At 50.7% G+C, this 19,194-nt stretch overlaps 1 protein-coding gene across 9 annotated transcripts in view; it reads left to right on the forward strand.

Annotated features, from left to right (window-relative positions):
* WASF3 (WAS protein family member 3) overlaps positions 1-19,194 on the forward strand; it is a 105,138-nt gene that overhangs the window by 28,625 nt on the left and 57,319 nt on the right. For 4 of the 9 annotated variants that reach the window (XM_021065511.1, XM_021065507.1, XM_021065510.1 and 1 more), the window contains exon 2: positions 10,216-10,310. The gene's annotated coding sequence lies outside the window, so the exon portion shown is untranslated. Of the gene's footprint in view, positions 1-9,466; positions 9,931-10,215; positions 10,311-17,660; positions 17,810-19,194 lie in introns of those variants that run through there. The other 5 variants (XM_021065504.1, XM_021065503.1, XM_021065506.1 and 2 more) reach the window with 4 other exon arrangements.

Raw genomic sequence — 19,194 nt, forward strand, 5'->3', positions numbered from 1 at the left:
GTGGAAGGGGAACCAGGCAGGTGTCACCTGGCTCCTGCTCAGCCCGAGTCTGATGGAGTCGAAGGCAGGGGTGATGGAGCTGGGCAGGGCTGCCCGGGAGCGTGTGAGTCCTCGAGGGCGCTGCCCGGGACCAGCAGGAGTGGCTTCAGGCTGGCTGGTGTAGGGGACCGCCTCACCCACCTCGCGGCGCTGTGTCACTCATCACTCGCCACTCGTGGAGCCCGTCTCCTAATTTGTAAGACGGTTAAAGTAATTGGTGCCTTGCTCGTTTGCATCAGGCTGGTTGTAGACATTCAGCAAGACGGTTGATGTGAGAGGCCTTTGCGAGTGGCACCATGGATTCCACTGTGAGGGGTTGTTAATAATTTGCCGTTTGCAGTGGGAGCCTGTTGGGTCACAGCCCTGTTTGAAGTCATTCATCATATGTAAATGCGGTTATGTTCTTGCAATCAAAGGTAGTTAGTGGAAAGGTGTTTGGGTGATTGGATGGAGAGTGAAAGAGAGCCTGTGTCTGAGGTTTTACTTCCTGACTTATGTAATTACTACCGAACACCAATGTTTAATGTGTACCTGAAGTAGTCTGTGTTTTTTTGGTTGATAAAAGTAGGAAATATATTTCAAGAGTAAGTCACTGAGCTGGGGAAAAAACCAGGAGTCCATTTAGTAGCAAAATTGCCTGATGCTTCTCATTCCACATTCTGGAACAGACTATTTTTAGCATCTCTTTGAATCTGTGATGAATTCGAGTTACAGGATTCAGTAATTAAAGCAGAGAAAAATATAACATTGTTGAGGGAATAAAATCTTTTTGCTTGGCTTGGATCCGTTTCAGGGTGTAAACTGTTACTTCCAGGGTCCCCCAGAATCATGGGTTTGTCCTCTCTGTTGGGGTCACAGCCACAGGGAGACGGCTAGGACCTCAGCCAAGGACACACTGTCCCCTTTTCAAGAAGGGGCCTTTAAAAACCCTGGGGTTTCGTAACGGATAAGCATGCTGCAGTTGTGTTGTCTGCGGAATTCTGGAGGAAGTGTCCAGGGATCGCAGGGCCTCCCCCTGTTTTCCTGTCCTCAGACCCTCCGTGTGGGTCAGTTTTGTCCCTCTGTCTCCTGCGTCTGTCCTGCTGTTTTTTTCCGGTCTCGGGCCGCTTCTGAGTATTGCGAGAGCCAGCGGCGTGAAGCCGCCAGTTGGTCCCGCTCCACGTTTGTGTCGAATGGTGGTAGATTGTTCCATGATGCTGCCGAACAGCTTCCTGAAAACTTGCTCCTCGTCAGCACTTTCCTCAAGCTGGAAGCCTTATTTTATCTCGTGCAAGTTATTATTATTTGATCTTTTCATGCCCATCCCGCTAAAGCTCATTAACGGTTTGGTGGCTTCGAAACGGGTGTCGTGTTGACCCAGATTCTCCTGCTTTTGCCCTGGGTGGAGCCGGGTCCTGGACGTGGTGCTCCAGGGCGGGCAGCAGGTCACCGGACACCTGGTGGAAGCAGGTCGGGAAGATGCAGTATGATTTTTTTCAACGGAAGCATCTGAGAAGGTTCACGTGTTTGACAAATGTTTTTGAGTGTTGTTTGCATGCCAAGCATTGAGCCAGGTCCTAGAATGTAAGAAAAAAGAAAATGAAAGAGATTTTCAGTAGCAAAGAGGCAACTTACGATGCACGAGGCTGCCCGGGGCCAGGCCCCTCTGCCATGAGCGTTCAACCGTTTTGTGTGTGTGTGTGTGTGTGTGTGTGTGTGTGTGTGTGTGTGTGTAGATATACGCTTAAGCATCATATACCTAGGCGATCTGCTTTTCCTTTGAAAACCGATTCTGTTTACTGTGAACTTCCAAACATTTTCCGCCTCTGCGTTCTTTCTCTCTCAGCGGCTCAGTGCTTGCTGTTGCAATAATGAATAACCAGGTAAACATAACCCAGAACCAGATCTTCGATCGTCTTGGTTTTAGGCTTTCGTGTGCTCGCTTACTGAGTCACTGTTTGTTTTGTTCTGGACGCTACACTGTTGGGGAGGTTTTGCTGAGCTCCTCTCTGTGTGAAGCCCAGGGACGGAAGCATGCCAAGTGCCTGGGGACAGGCAGGACCAGCGCTGGGGAGCAGAAGTGGCAGTGAAGTGACAAGTATAGCCCGGGCTTGCTGAGCACGTCTGAGGCCAGGCTTGTCCCGGGATCAGCCTCTTCGATTCTCACTGAGTCTTGTTTGGGGAATTTGAGCTTAAACAACCTGCCTTAAAGGGTGTAAGTGGGAGGCCAGTTTGAGCTGGACTCAGGCTTGGGAGCCCACCACACCGTGGCATCCTTGTGGCCTGGCTGGCTTGGTGCGCACGGTGGGGGTGGGGGGGGCTCTGCCGGAGGCTGAGCAGGGCTTCGCAGTGGAAGTGACTGGCCGCTGATCAGAAGGGCGGCCTGGAGGCGCAGAGGCAGGAGGGCAGGGGGAGGTGCAGGTGGGAGGGCGTGGGCGTGATGGCAACGTGGGGAGGAGTGGCAGGGGAGGATGCCAGTGGACCCCGCCCAGGAATTGGCCTTGGCCACCCTGGGGGGTGGGACAGTGGCGTCAGGGACCCCAGAGTAAAGCCGATGGGCGTAGACCGGCTGTGTTAACAGGTGGTGTGCTGCTTCCCTCGGCCCCCTCTGAGGTTCCTGCGGCTGTGGAGGCAACCAGAGCACCCAGGGAAGGTGGCATCCTTCAGATCCTGGGAGCTTCAGGGGCTGCCGTCAGATCCTGGGAGCTTGCGGGGCTGAAGGCTTTGGTGGGTCCCGTTTGGTCCCAGAGGGCAGAACAGAGCACATTGGTGTGACGCGTGACCTTACAGAGGCCCCTTCCTAACACGCTACAGACTCTTGTCCCCGAGTGGTGTCCCCGTGAGAGCCACAGGGACAGGACGGGGGGGCTGGGCCCGTGGCAGGGGGACCTCTGGCCCCTCTGGCCTGGCCCATGCATTTGCTGTTGCTTCCCAGACGCTGGCAGGCGGGCCGGACTCAGGAGGAGCTCTGGACCTGGCGCTTGTGCAGCCCTCGTGGCACCTGCTTAGGTGGTGATGCAGCTCTTTCTCTGTCTTAACCTTGCATCCTCTGTGCGTCTCAGAGGGCAGGCACCTGTCCCCTGGTGTCACTTCGTTCCGCTCGCACCTTTCGTCTTGTTTCTTGAGGCTCGTCCTCTGCTCCCCTGTCCCTGTGAACGGTCCCCTCTTGCCCTTTCTTTGTGTGTCTTCACCTGCCCAGCGTCGCCTCTGCCTGATGCGGGGTTGGTGCTCACGCATCCAGGAGGCTGGTCCCTGTGCTAGTGCAGGTGTGACCGGGGTGTGATGCGCTGCCCTGGGCCGGATCTCGACCCAGGTCGCGGACTCTCTGGCCAGGGGCTGTTGGCCCAGGGGTGTGCCCGGCCATGGCTCTGCACGGCCGCGTGGTAGCGGGAATGGCTTGTGCTTGTGGTCCATGACGTGTAGGGGCAGAAACTTTTATTGTGAGACCCTAGTATTTAGGTCTGTGATACATACTTTTTAAATGAACAGATTATTTTAAACTGGGAGTATCTTTGTTTATCGGCCCCCTCATAGAGGAGTTACCGTGGTTTTATTATTAAATGAACGTGTCTGTAGCTGGGAGGGGGCTGTAGGCGGGATTTCAGTGCGCCTTGGCTGACACTGTTTTTGTGTTACTTACCGCGGTGTCTGTCCTGCTGCTTTACGTGCACACATGCGTACACGCATGCACGCACACTTACTCTCACCAGATAAAGCTCTCTGGGCACCAGGACCTTGTCCTGTCCCATCTGAGAGACACCGAGAGCACACTTATGTGTCGATGCGCTGTGGGCCACCTCGGCGTCTCTGGGCCCCTGATGGGAAGCTGCAGGACGATTCTAGCCGGGGGAGCTGAGGCTCAGGTCACCCACCTGAGAGGCCCAGGAGGGCAGCGCGGAGACCGCTGTCTCACCCTGGTGTTAGACATGCGTTTCCAGCTGAAAACAGTCCCGTCAGATGTCCCGAGGAGGCGTGTCCCTCTGACCCCAGCACCGTCTGCATTGCCAGGGTGTCCTGCAGCCCAGGAGGTGGCGCTGTCTGGGCGCGTGGTGAGGGACGCTGGCGACACTGCCCGCTGGATGGGGGGGGGACTCGGAGCTGCGTCTGGTGAGGAGGTGGCCCTGGCGTGCAGGGCACAGCGGGCCATCCTGGAACACGTGTGCGTGTCGTGGGCACGCGGCTTCTGGTTTCTGGAAAACCGGATGTCAGGGCGTGGGTGGCAGGGCAGGGACCCGGGCAGTAAACACCCCCGACAGCGTCCGATCGGGGTCGTGCTGGCAGATGCCAGCAAGTCGTTGCGCCGCATCCGGGTTAAGTGTTTTCATGTCACAGGGTTATGACTTGGATGCCGGTGTGGATGCCGTAGGTCACGAAGGGAAGAGCCTATTCCTGGGGAGGATGTTGTCACCAGCGACCTTTGAAAACGCCCTCTGGGCCGCAGGGAGGTGGCCCTGCGACGATTCCGTCACGTCTGTCCGCAGAGGACACAGGCACGCAGGCTGAGGGTCAGCCGCACTGCGGAGGCCGGGACGTGTCTGAATGACCCGAGCTCACTGCAAAGCTGCGGGTCCTCTCCGCCGCCTCGCTGGCTGGCTTTTTCGAGAAAAAGACGTGTTTTTTAGGCAGCTCTTCGCCCTGGTGTGGCCTTTGCTCTGTGATGATGTCTTGGTGATGACCTGCGGTGGTCTCAGAACACACGGTGTTTCCTTTCTTTCTCTCTCGTGCTTCGCAGCGTAAGGAATTTCTTTTTTTGTCTTTTATTTTTTTTGAGGGCCGCACCCACAGCATGTGGAGGCTCCCAGGCCAGGGGTCGAAGCGGAGCTGTAGCCACTGGCCTGCACCACAGCCACAGCCACATGGGATCCGAGCCACATCTGTGACCTACACCACAGCTCACGGCAACACCGGATCCTTAACCCACTGATTGAGGCCAGGGAGTGAACCTGTGTCCTCATGGATACTAGTTGGGGTTGTTAACTACTGAGCCATGATGGAAACTCCTTTTATTTTTTATTTTTTCCACAGTGTAAGGAATTGTACATTCATGGTAGTATTTTAAGAGTCAGGCTGAGGCCTGGAGACGGCAGAACACATTTCTGTGCCCCACGTTGCGGGCGTTATTGGAAACCTGACGGGCAAGGAAGGACAGGCGGCTCTGGGCAGGATTTAAAGGGAGGCGCCCTTACAGTCACACAACTTTGTCTTCTTTTAAAAAATTTTTTATTATATTGATTTGCAGTGTTCTGTCCGTTTCTGCTGTACAGAAAAGGGACGAAATTATACATACATACACACTCTTTTTCTCACGTTGTCCTCCATCCTGTTCCATCACAAGTGACTGGACAGCGTTCCCTGTGCTACACAGCAGGACCTCATCCTAAAGGGAGTAGTTGGCATCGGTCAACCCCGAACTCCCCGTCCATCCCTCCCCCTCCCCCTTGGCCGCACCCGCAGTCTGTTCTCTTGTCTGTGGTCTGTTTCTGTTCTGTAGACAGGTTCATCTGTGCCATATTCTAGATTCCACGTGTAAGTGATATCATCTGGTGTTTGTCCTTCTCTTTCTGACTGTCTTCACTTAGTATGAGACTCTGTAGTTTCCTCCGTCTTGCTAAATGTTTTTTTAAACTTTCTTTTTAAATTTGATTGTATTGGATGATGGCTGACTTAGAAGGTTGTATTAGTTGCAGGTGTACAGCCAAGTGACTCAATCATACACATGAATATATCCATTCTTTTTTTTTTTTTTTTTTTTTTTGTCTTTTTGTCTTTTTGTTGTTGTTGCTATTTCTTTGGCCGATCCCGCGGCATATGGAGGTTCCCAGGCTAGGGGTCGAATCGAAGCTGTAGCCACCGGCCTACGCCAGAGCCACAGCAACGTGGGATCCGAGCCGCGTCTGCAACCTACACCACAGCTCACAGCAACGCCAGATCGTTAACCCACTGAGCAAGGGCAGGGACCGAACCCGCAACCTCACGGTTCCTAGTCGGATTCGTTAACCACTGCGCCACGACGGGAACTCCCCCATTCTTTTTTCTGATGTAGGTTATTACGAACCACTGAGTAGAAACTCCGGTGCTATTTAGCAGGTCTCGTTAATCATCTGTTTTATACCATAGTGTGTATATGCTTTTCCCACCCTCACAATCTCTCCCTCCCCCCCAAACAGTGTAACTTACGGTAACTGCAAGATTGGTTTTGAAATCTGGAGTCTGTTTCTGTTTTATAAATAAGTTCTTTTGTATCATTTTTTATTGGATTCCACCTGTAAGTGACAGCATATGGTATTTGTCTTTCTCTTTCTGACTTCACTCAGTACATCCATTTCTAAGTCCATACAAATGGCATTTCATTTTTCATGGCTAAATAATATTCCGTCATGTATAAGATCACCCTCTTTGGCCCTCTGTCCATTGACTTGTTGGTCCATCCCTTCAGCAGATATTTGCGTGTCCACATGCCTTTCTCTTGCTGTTCCTTTTTCCGGGTGACAACCCCTTAGCTCAGAGTCTGGAGCCTACGGTATTCAGTATTGTGGCCATTAGCCATGTGCTACAATCCATTGAACATTAATTAAAAGGAAATACAGTGAGAAACTCAGCAACTCAGTCTCACTTGCCACATGTCAGGGGGTCAGTCGGGTGCTATCTGTGGCTGCAGCTGCCATGTTCTTGTGGGGGCTGAGCCAGGCAGTGCCGCCTGTGCCCCTGGGCTCTGCCACGGACATATCTGTGGCCACGTGCTCCATCACCCAGCGACTACCTCTCTCTCTTTAAAGCATCCTCTTTGTCATCGTGGGTATTGGTCATGTGTCATGCGAGTGAAGCCTGCAGTGTCAGCAGGGCTGGGAAACCTGCCCTGCCTGAGCCCCCCACTCCCTCCCCTGTGCTGTCGATAGCACGAGGGCACACGCTCTTATCACAGGAGTGTCGTTCCTTGTTGAGACCATCTGTCTTTGGGGGACCAGCAGGTTCTTGGGGCTGCAGAATTGGGCTTGAGCTTGGCAGGGTAGGGACACACGAAGCTGACACATCACTACAGTAAATAAGTGCCCCCCGCACAGAGGGAGGCAGGGCAGGCTGGTGAAGGGGCTGCCTTGGGTTGCAGTGGGCAGGACGGAGCCAGTGTGGCTGCAGGGAAGCAAGACGAGAAGGGCCCTCGGCAGCGGGAGAGCCTCACAGTCGCAGGCTCGTTGGGAGGGAGTTGAGGGCAGCCGTGCACTGAGGGGTGGCCAGAGGGGGACCCGTCAGCACCTTTCAGGGCGTGACCGCAGGACAGAAACCCGTGGAGTTACACTGCTGCGTGGAATGTGTTTCCCTGGGCTCACACGACACCTTAGAAGAGGTGCCGAATTTCACACGTAATAACCTGAGCCTGCAACTCCAGAGGCGTGAAAGATAAGCTTCCCTCTGTGCAATGAGGCAGACACCCGCCAGGTCTAGTTACTTCCAGAGCTTCCTGGCTCTTGACTTAGGGTGGACGTGTTGGCAGCTTTGTAGGAGAGGAAAGGCCCGTGTGCACGCCCAGAGCAGGCCGTGTGACAGTGGCAGGGGCCAGACAGCCCTGTCCTGACTCCGCCTCTTCCAGGCTGGCATCTGGGGCAAGTCACCTTTCCTTCCCCTATTTCTGCATTTTTTAGTGGAGCTGTAGCCTGAGTCCGTTGAAGAAAACCTGAAAGCTACAGGCTGTGTTTTATTGGGGGACCTCACTGAGGCTGTAGCCCAGGAGACAGCTTCTCATGTATTCTGAGAAGCTGTGCCAAAGAGGTGATGGACGCGCCAGAATATGTAGGCGTTTTGGGTGGGAAAAAAAAATGTGGTCAAACATCGGTACGTTACTGTTGGGAGTTCCCGTCGTGGCTCAGCGGTAACGAACCCGACTAGATCCATGAGGTTGCGGGTTCGATCCCTGGCCTCGCTCAGTGGGTTAAGGATCTGGCGTTGCCATGAGCTGCAGTGTAGGTGGCAAGATGCAGCTTGGATCCCGCGTGGCTGTGGTGAAGGCCGGCAGCTGCAGCTCTGGTTTGACCCCTGGCCTGGGAGCTTCCAGGTGTCCCGGGTGCGACCCTAGAAAGGAAAAAAAAAAAAAAAGGGTTAGTGCTAATCCCTAGACACACATGCACTGTTCTCAAGTTAATGAATTTACTGCTTTTCTAAGTGTGGGCAGAGGCAAGCGTCCGGGCTCATTGAAATTACTCCTTAGCCGAGCGTCTCAACTGTCTGGGGCTGGCACCGCGTCTTCCTCCATCCCCTGCCCCTCAGCGTGCGGTCGTGGCCGCTGGTCTGCTGGCGGCAGCATGGGTTGCTCGCGGAAATGGCAGGCGTCATTTTTCTGTCCTGCTCTGTGAAGATTGCGTACAGTGCAGGTGACAGGCTGACAGTCCGCTCAGTCCTCACGAAGGCTCTGGCCGGGTGAGCGCTCGTAACAAAAGACCGTAGCCTTTTGTACAGATGGGAAGATTCTCAGCTGTGTTTCCCCCAGGAAGAGGCAGCACGCGCTCATAAACATCCGTGGTCCAGGACACGCCTTGGGGTCCTTGCTGTGCGTCTGTTCACGGTTCCTGGATGGAACTGGATCTAAAGGGATGCGTCCAGCTCTGCTTCCTTTCAGAGTCACGCAGATAAGGGGATCTGGTTCGGGGACCGTCTGGCCTGGGTCGTCTAAAGCCCAGGGCTCCTTCTCTGTCTTGCGGAATGGAGAGGACTTAGGGAAAAAAGCCCCTTTTCAGTTCTACGTAATCAGAAGCGGTGCAGCTGCTCCTCGGGAAGGGGAGGAAAATCCTGCTGCTTTTAAGTTTAAGTGAGCAAGCTGGGGGGACGCGGATGAGTGAGAGTATCATTGAATGATCTGGTTTTTTCACACTTGCCAAAGGACGGCGACAGTCTTAACTGTGGTCTCATTATCCGCCGCATCCGTGTGGTTCGCACGCAGCCAGACAGCTGGACTGCGGGTCGCTTCTCTCCCGACTGGACTTGGCACGCTTTCCTTTCCTGAGGCTTCCTGGCCTCCCCCCGGCCTCCCCCCGCCCCCTTCCTTGCAGCTCTTGGATAGACCCAAGCCTGCTTCCAGGCCGCCGGGCCCTTTGGTGCACCTGCCGCTCATAGTACAATGATCCGCAGGCCTCAGTCACCCCCAGGAGATTGAGTTCTTTCAAGAGCAGGTATTTTCTCATGGGCGACACATGCAAGATGCTTGGGAATGTTTTGCTTGATGAATGAATGCTCGTTCACTACTTTTTTTTTTTTTTTTTTTTTTTTTTTTTTTCTTTTTACTATTTCATCCACGGCATGTGGAGGTTCCCAGGCTAAGGGTCGAATTGGAGCTGTTGCTGCCAGCCTACACCACAGCCATGGCAATGCGGGATCCGAGCCGCATCTGCGACCTACACCCCAGCTGGAGGCAACGGCGGATCCTTAACCCACTGAGCGGGGCCAGGGATCGAACCTGCATCCTCACAGATCCTAGTTGGATTTGTTAACCCCTGAGCCACGATGGAAACTCCATTCTACATGTTTCTTAAGTGTATTCTCCTGAGTGACTCGTAACTCTGCTTGGGTAGCAAAGGGTGCTATATTTTGGTGTCTCAGCTTCAGCGCATTGGTAAACAGTACCTATCTTTAGATGGCTCCTCAGGCTCGCTCTTAATATCCGTTATCCCGGAAACACTTGCTGCTGTCAACGCAGCAGGTCGGAAGCCTTCGTTACCGCTGTATCCTCACAGGTACTATTAAAATACGTGGGAAGTGGTCACCCAGATTTTATTGACTCGAAACAGCCGCCTTGTGTGAGTGGTCCGTGGTCAGTTCATTGTGGACGGTCCCGACAGGTCCGCAGCGGGAGCCTGAAAAGTGTGTGTCCTTGACTCAGGGAGCGGAGCCGTGCCCGTGCGTAGTCGGGGGACCTACTGGCCGGAGGTAAATGTACCCTGATGTACTTTTTGTTTTCCTGCTTGGGCCGTTTTTTTACTAGAATCCTTGAAGTTCATTTGAGGGCCGACTCCAGGAGAGGGAGAGGGGATTCTGGGGGAAATCACATTGCTTATTAGGGCCCTGCTTACACTAATTAAAAAAGAGCTAGTGCGGGGACTGGCGCTCCCTGGATGCAATTATCGATTTGTGAAATTTGAATTGAAGGCTTTCTTGGAGACGTGGATGCCTTTTGCTTGCCAGTATTTAATTTTTTTTCTCCTTTCTCCTTAGTTTTAATTTTGATTGCTGATACTTCCGATATCGGAGCCCAGGTGGCGATGTTACCTGAGGGACAGTCCTTCGACCCCTGAGTCAACAGCGACGAGGTAAGAGTGTCTGCTTTTTACCTGCAAAGCCGTTCAGTTCTATGATGTCGTAGCTGAGAATTTTTATTTGAAATAGACTAGGCTGAAATGGGTTGCTCTTTCTAAATGTTAATGTGTTTTAATAAGTAAACACTCACAGATTTTATTTCAGAGCTTTGGGTCCTAGTCAGCAGTAAGAATTTGAAAAACTAATGTAATGTAGCCATCGCCTGTTAATTTTTATGGGAACAACAAATCAAGTAGGCAGCTTCTGACTCATTAAGCGGAGGTCTCATTTTCTTCCCTCCGTCCTCTGCCTCTTTCCTTTTTATTTCCTGGGGTTTCACCACTTTTTATTTTCTGGATCTTGTTAATAACACGTGGGGCTGAGAAGCCAAGATGACAAAACTTGAACCTCCTTGGGTGTTACGATAACACACTGGGGACGGAAGTGGGGGTTCCAGCAGTGGCTCAAATGAGGTTTTGAATTATTTACGGGTTTAAACGATCTGTGTGGCTCTCTCCTTGAGGAGTGCGTTGAGAATAACCCGGAAGACAGACCAGGAAGGCAGGGCCTCCTCTGAACGTCACCGCCCTTCTGTACAAGACGCTGCCGTCTGTCTCACCTGCTTTCCGGGGTGGCGAGCATCACCTGGTGTCGGGGGGACTGTCCCATCCTTTGGGGGGGGGGAGAATAACAGGTCCTTTGGTTTTGAGGTGTATTGAGATCATATCCTTGAGAGGATGCTGGAAGGCTTGATGCCTAATCCTGCCTCCCCTTGACCTTGGTCAAGGTCATTCTCCTTAGAGGAACTCACTATTGGGAAATTTGATTTCCGTGCTTTCACTTTACAAGTAGTTTTTCAGGAATGTGTCTGTATTCTTAGACCACAGTGAGACTAAGCTGGAAACTGTATCAGATATCTGGAAAATTTCCCAATATTGTGAAATTAAATATCACATTCTAAAACTCCCATGGGTCCAAAAGGAAGTCCCAAGGGAAATGAGAAAATAGTTAGAATTGAATGAAAATGAAAATGCATGTCATGAGTAATCACCTCACCGCAGTCAGAATGGCCATCATTAATAAGGCCACAAAGAACGAATGCTGGAGAGGGTGTGGAGAAAAGGGAGCCCTCCTGCACTGCTGGGGGGAATGTACATTGCTCCAACCACTCTGGAGAACAGCATGGAGGTCCCTTAGAAAACTAAACATAGAACTACCACATGACCCAGCAATCCCACTCTTGGGCATCTCTCCAGACAAAACTTTCCTTGAAAAAGAGACATGCACCTGCCTGTTCACTGCAGCACTATTCACAATAGCCAAGACATGGAGACAACCTAAATGTCCATCAGACAGATGAATGCATTAAGAAGGTGTGGTACATGTACACAATGGAATACTCCTCAGCCATAAAAAAGAACAAACTAAAGCCATTTGCAGCAACATGGATGCCACTAGAGACTCTCATTCTAAGTGAAATAAGCCAGAAAGAGAAAGACAAATACCATGTGATTTCACTTATATCTGGGATCTAATATACGGCACAAATGAACCTTTCCACAAAAAAGAAACTCATGGACTTGGAGAACAGACTTGTGGTTGCCGAGGGGGAGGGAGTGGGATGGATGGGAATTTGGGGTTAATGGATGCAGACTACTGCCTTTGGAATGGATAAGCAGTGAGAGCCTGCTGTATGGCGCTGGGAACTATATCTAGTCACTTGTGATGGAGCATGATCATGTGAGAAAAAAGTGAGTATATATATATGTGTGTGTGTGTGTGTGTGTGTGTGTGACTGGGTCACCTTGCTGTCAGTAGAAAATTGACAGAACACTGTAAACCAGCTATAATGGAAAAAATAAAAATAGTTTAAAAATCACCATCTGAAAAAAAAAAGAAAATATGGCATATCAGAATTTATGGGCTATTCCTAAAGCTGTAGTTGGAGGGGAATTTACAGCGTCAGAGGCTTACATTAGGAAACAGAGGCTTTGAAACAATAATGTAAACTTTCACTTTAGGAAATTATGCGGCAAAGAGCACATTAAACCCAAAACAAGCAGAGAAAAAAGATTGCAAAAAGCAGACATCAAAGAGATAAAAAACAAAAAAGGGGAAAAAAATCAGTGTATTCAAAAGCTATTTCTTTGATGAATCAATAAAATTGGTAAACCTATAGTCATACTAATCAGGGGAAAAAAAAGAGGAGAGAAGGCAGAAATTTCCAGTAACAGAAAAGAGAGGCCGATATAGTCCTTCAGATATTGAAAGGGAGATAGAGGACTATTGTGAGCCACCTAACACATTGGATAAGTTAGGTAACTGGACGTGCATCAGCTTCCATCCAAGATACAAGCTGCTAAAAGCTCACTCAGGAAGAACGGGATCATTTGTGTAGCTCTTTATTAACGAGATTGAAGTTGTAGTTAAAAATCACCCCAAAAAGATAGCTAAAAGACCACATGGTTTCATGGGCAAATTCTACCCATCTATTAAGGAAGAAATGATACCAACTACATAGAAACTCTTCAGCAGACAGATGGTGGGGAACATCATGTTACGAGATCAGTATCACTCTGATACTAAAACAGACCAAGACGGTTCTCAACAAAAAAGCAGCAAATTGAGTACAGTTTATGTAAAAAGGATACTGTATCATGCCGGAGGGCCATTTATTCCAGAAATACAGCATTGGTTCATCGTTTGAAAATCCATAAATATAATCCACACTATCAACAAACTAAACAACAGAATTTACATTTTTTTTTTTTGCTATTTCTTTGGGCCGCTCCCGCTGCATATGGAGGTTCCCAGGCTAGGGGTCCAATCGGAGCTGTAGCCACCGGCCTACGCCAGAGCCACAGTAACGCGGGATCCGAGCCGAGTCTGCAACCTACACCACAGCTCACAGCAACGCTGGATCGTTAACCCACTGAGCAAGGGCAGGGACCGAACCCGCATGGTTCCTAGTCGGATTCGTTAACCACTGCACCACGACGGGAACTCCTACATTTTTTTTTTAAATTCCCTGTGATCATCTCAATAGATGTAGACAAAGCATGTAACAATATTCGTCCTCCAGGCAAGAGAAAAACTCAGGAAAATAAGACTAGAAGGAACCTCTTAGGGAAGATGAAGTAGAAAGGAGCTTCCTCAAGCTGATGCGAGGCGTCTATGACAAACCTACAGCTGGTGTTGCAGGTGCTGGTGAAAGACTGGGTGCTTTTGGTTGATGTTGGGAGCGAGGCAGGACCAGCCCCTCGACATCCCTGGGCAGGACTGTCCTTGCCAGTGCAGGAAAGCAAGGAGAAGAAATGAAAGGCACATGGAAAGAAGCGAAAGCAACAGCAAAAAAGCCAACAGCCCAACTGAAAAATGGGCCAAAGACCTGGCTAGACATTTCTCCAAAGAAGCTATGCAGATGGCTGACAAGCACATGAAACAGTGCTCAACATCCCAGATTGTTAGAGAAATGCAAATGAAAACTACCACGAGATACCACCTCACACCACTCAGAACGGCCATCATTAATAAGGCCACAAAGAACAAATACTGGAGAGGGTGTGGAGAAAAGGGAACCCTCATGCACTGTTGGTGGGAATGTAAGCTGGCACAACCACTGTGGAGAACAGTATGGAGGTCCCTTAGAAAACTATACATAGAACTACCATATGACCCAGCAATCCCACTCTTGGGCATCTCTCCAGACAAAACTTTCCTTGAAAAAGACACATGTACCTGCATGTTCACTGCAGCACCATTCACAATAGCCAAGACATGGAAACAACCCAAATGTCCATTGATAGATGATTGGATTAGGAAGAAGTGGTATATCTACACAGTGGAATACTACTCAGCCATAAAAAGGAACAAACTAATGCTATTTGCAGCAACATGGATGGAACTAGAGACTCATGCTGAGTGAAGTCAGTCGGAAAGAGAAAGACAAATACCATATGATATCACTTCTATCTGGCATCTAAGAGATGGCACAAATGAACCTTCCCACAGAAAAGAAAATCATGGACTTGCAGAATAGACTTGTGGTTGCCGAGGGGGCGGGAGTGGGATGGATGGGGAGCTTGGGGTTAATAGATGCCTTTGTAATGGATTAGCCATGAGGTGCTTCTCTGTAGCACTGGGAACTCTGTCTAGTCACTTACAACAGAGCATGATCACATGAGAAAAAAGGATGTATACCTATATGTGTGACTGGGTCACCTTGCTGTCCAGTAGAAAATTGACGGAACACTGTGAAGCAGCTGTAACGGAACAAAAATAAAAATCATTATACAAGCTAAAAAAAAAAAAAAAGTGAAAGCAGATGCCGAATTCCCAAAGCAAGGGGCCTGAGAAAGGAAGCCCGTGAGCCTCTGCGGTACAGGACAGAGGCCGGGAGGAGCTGTGAGTGGACACCGACGCCACTGCACCATTTCTCCTCCATTTTGGTTTCTGTGGTTTTGATCTAAAAGTCATAAAAGCAAGGCAACATGTATATCACTTGTGGTTTTAAGTGACTGTTTTCTTTAAAGTTAAAAGTCAGCATAATTTATTGGGAGAGTCTTATTTTAACCTTTTCTTCTTTCTGTTAGTAGAACTGGAAAGCTGTGCCTGGGTTTAAACTTCATTAAATAGCTTTTGGTTTTTAAAGAAAAAGGCTCTGAAACAATGTTAAGATGTCTTCTGAAATTCTATGGGGCTGGAGTTCCTGCTGTGGCTCAGTGGAAACGAATCTGACTAGTATCCATGAGGACGCAGGTTCGATCCCTGGCCTCACTCAGTGGGTTAAGGATCTGGCGTAGCCGTGAGCTGTGGTGTAGTCGCAGATGTAGCTCAGATCCCGCGTTGCTGTGGCTGTGGTGCAGGCTGGCAACTGCAGCTCCGATTCGACCCCTAGCCTGGAAACCTCCATATGCTGTGGGCGCAGCCCTAAAAAAGCAGGAAAAAAAATTCTTTGGGGTCAAATCACATTATTTGTTAAATTGGTTACATGTCTCATTGAGCCTGGAGGCGTTAACGAGCAGCTGTCTTGTATGCTTGCTGTCATGTGTTGGAATATATTGACCTGTTTTGTATCATAATATAAGGCCCGTATTATTCCTAATGATTCCTGCTATGTAATTTCCAAATACTTGCTTATTTTTAAGGCGGCTGGCCCTGCGGAGCAGACGAAGTCTCGAGTCTGGCTCCCCGTTGCCTGGGCTGTGCTTACAGGACCAGCTCTCTGGGTAGTTGCCCAGGAATCATTTCTTAGTCTCTTGCAGTGAAATCTCTCTCTCTCTCTTTTTAGCCGACGTAGAATATTTAGCAATTTAAACAAGTGATTTAATAATTACGTGCGTTTTAGTACATGTCACTGGCCCCGTCTCTTGGTGCCGTGCCCTTGGTGTGGCTGAGTCGGGTCGTAGGGACAGTGAAAGGCTAGAAGTCATGGAAGATCTTGGGTTCAAATGCTACACACATACCAGCTTTAAGCTTTTGAGCAAAATCCACTTAAATCCTTGAACCTCATTTCCTTCGTCTCTAAAAGGAGGAGAACAGTTGTGATGAGCTGCTGAAAACATTGAGAGTCCCCAGAGCGCCCAGGAGACTGTGGGCCGTCCGGGGATCAGCTCCTGGCAGAGGAAGCCTTTGGAGTCCGACGGGGCTGGTTTCAAGTTCTCACACTCACTCCTCATGTCACTTGGGAGAAGTTATTTTTTGAGCCTTGATTTCTTTGTCTGTTAAGTGGGGGCGGTGCCACCCTATAAAGTTGTCAGTGACCTGAGGGTATAAAATGCTCACGGGTGTAAAATGTTCCCACTTATCTTCTTTAACCCGTTTGCCGCCCTTGGAGCTGTATGGGGATGTTTCTTTGGCTGATTTCCTGTAAAGGTCCCGAGAAACATGCCCGATCCCTTTGGGGTTGCTCACGATTCCCTTGCGGGGCTGTGTTCTGAAGAAGGGAGCTGGCGTCAGACTGGAGGTTTTGAGACCAAGGGCGTAGGTTGCAAATCTTGGAGGTTTTACTTCGGGTTTCTCTTCGCGCTTTTAGTGCAAGCCTTTGGGAACAGTTAACTACAGTGACTATTCCTTTTATTTTACCTTTCTTTCGTGGGCACAGCTTCTAGTTGCCAGAAACACTGCCTCGAGGATGCTGTTTGTTTCTAGAAACACAGAGGCTCAAGGTTGGGGGCGTGCAGGCCGGAGAAGAGTTGGAAGGGTCTTCAGCTTACCTGCTGTTGTGACCGTGTTGCATGAGGTCATTCGTAAGAATCGTCAGCCTTAGGCTGTTCTGCCCAACCAAGCGATCAGGTCGTGTGGTTCGTGTTGACATTCCGGGGTTTGCCGAGAGTGTTTTCTTGACTCCCTGGCGAACCTTCTCCTCTGGGATCTTAGAGCTTGTTGTTTCCTCTGGGAGCTTAAATTGGTCTTCCGTCTACTTAGGTTTTCTTTGTGAATTTGTCTGGTCAGTGCCATTCTCACATAAGTGGTGCCAGAGGGTTAGGGAGAGACAAATGAGTGAGCCATCTTTCCTAACAGAAAGAGGAGAGGCTGACTGGTCTTTGAGAAGCCCTTCGATTTACGGTCAAGAAAATAATTAGAAACCAAAGCTAGAATCTTTTGAGAATTAAACTTTAGACTGTAGGTTATAGCAGATAGAGTCTGAATACCTGAAAATTCCTTGAGATGAGTGTTTGTCAGAAAGACCTGTCCTGTCTCCCTAGCAAGCGTTAAAGCACCTAGTGGTGTCAGCTTCAGAGAGCTTATCACGTGTTTCATGTTATGGAAATAAGGCAGCCTTCTCTATATATTTCTTTCTTTTTTTTTTTTTTTAAACTGCACCCACAGCACATGGAAGTTCCCAGGCCAGGGGCTGAGTCGGACCTACAGCTGCTGGCCTACACCATAGCCGCAGCAACGCCAGATCCTTAACCCCCCGAGCGAGGCCAGGGATCGAACGTGCACCCTCATGGATGCTAGTCAGGTTCATCACCTCTGAGCCACAACGGGAACTCCCTTCACTCAGTTTAATGTTGCATATGTAAAGTGTTTATAGGACTTGCTAAATATGAAGGCAACAGTTTTAGTTTTATTTAAAAGAGCGGTGGAGTTCCCTCGTGGCTTGGTGGCGTTAGATCCCAGTGTTTTCACTGCTGTGGTGCAAGTTTGTTTGATCCCTAGCCTGGGAACTTCCACATGTTACAGATATGGCCAAAAATAAACAAACAAATTAATTAATTCACATAAATTGCTTTATGTAAATAGATACTGGGTGTGGACTGTGCATAATGACAGCACGGGGCAGGCAGCCTCTGAGCGTGTGTGAACACAGCCCGACTGCAGTGCCGATGGACAGCTTCTTCCTCTTCCTGCCCCATCAGAGGGAAGAGGGGGCTGTGCGTAGAGTGAGTCCGGGCCAGGGATAGAAGCCGCACCGCAGCAGTAACTAGAGCCGCCACTGTGATCATGCTGGCCCCGTGACCCGCGGAGCTACTCGGGAACTCCTCGAGTTTGCTTTTTCACTTGTCAGGTGAGTGTGGATGCCCTCGTAGAAATACCTGCTGCTTGCGATCCCTTCGCCCTCTTGGTGGGCTGGGAGATGGACAGTCTCACCGCAGCCCCTGGACGTGAGCAGACGGGCGTCGCTGCTTCCGGGCTGTAACTGAGGATGGGGGCTTGGGGGGGGCGTTGAGCTCAGGACCTCGGTCTCTGCTCGCCCTTGTCCCCTTCCCTGGGTGGCTTGTACGGCGGCTGGGCCCTCTCAGAAGGGCCATCTCCTTCCTTGGAGGAGGGGCTGTGTAGGAGGCCGACTTCTCCTGGGAACTGAGCCTCTCTCTTTGCTTGTTCATCGGCCAGTGACCCTGGCCTTCAGTGAGTACCCACCTGTCGAATTCATCTCCTCTCTGCGTTTCCTGTCGTGGTCTCTGTCCTGTGTCCGGGGCTCCCAAGAGCTATTTCTGCCTGACCGTCAGGTTAGAAGCTAAATGCTCCATCAGTTGTCAGGCCTCTCCCGCTTTGTGTTCTGCTCCTGTCTCTCACCCGCCTCCATGGGTCTGTTAGAAACAGCTGTATTCAGGCGTAATGGACCAGCGGGAAGCTCTGCGTGTTCAAAATGTACAGGACGACGCGCTCTGATGTGCGCACAGGGCCTCGAAACTGTCACCACACGCGATGGTGACACGCACGCTGTCACCACAGAAGGCTCCTCTGGCCTTTGTCCCTCTCCCATCTCTCCGCCACCTCCAGGCAGCCACCGGTCTGCGCTCTGCTACCCGAGGTGGGTTTGCGTTTCCAGGGGGTCATCAGAAAGGAAAGCTTTCCACACCGAGGAAGCAGTTCGGTGGCCCTGGCCGGGTGGCATGCAGTTCAACCCCCGCCCAGGGGAGGGGGTCCCCGCCACCGGATCCCCCCGCCCGGCCCACGCCCCTACCTGAGCTGGGCCGGGGGCGTTGGGCACGGAGCTCCGAAAGCCAGTTCACACACTCGATGGACGACCAGGTTGTCACAAAGGACCTTCCAGGGTACGATGAGCAGCTGGCTGAAGACACACAGAGGGCGGGTCTGGCAGGCCCCCAGCCGCAGCAGGTTCTGTCCGCCTGGGTCTGCGGTGCCCCACCCTCCTGGCACGTGGCTGTGTCCCGTTCCCCAGCCTGGAAGCTCTCGAACCCTGTCCTTTTGGGGTTTCCTGGAGACGCGGTTCTTGAGATCCTCGGCCGGGGGTGATGGACTCAGTGTCCCTGTCCTCTGGGGCTGGGAAGGAACGCGCCGGCCTTCATTGACACACTCAGCTGGGGCGCCGGGGGCTTGGCTGGTTGGTGTCAAACACGCCTTTAGGAGGGTTAGGGTTAGCATTAGGGTTAGGCTGTGCCGTGAGAGGTGATGAAGACCAAATCTGTGTTTTATGCATCACAGAAG

Source organism: Sus scrofa, chromosome 11, assembly GCF_000003025.6.
Source record: "Sus scrofa isolate TJ Tabasco breed Duroc chromosome 11, Sscrofa11.1, whole genome shotgun sequence".
Lineage (NCBI taxonomy): Eukaryota > Metazoa > Chordata > Mammalia > Artiodactyla > Suidae > Sus > Sus scrofa.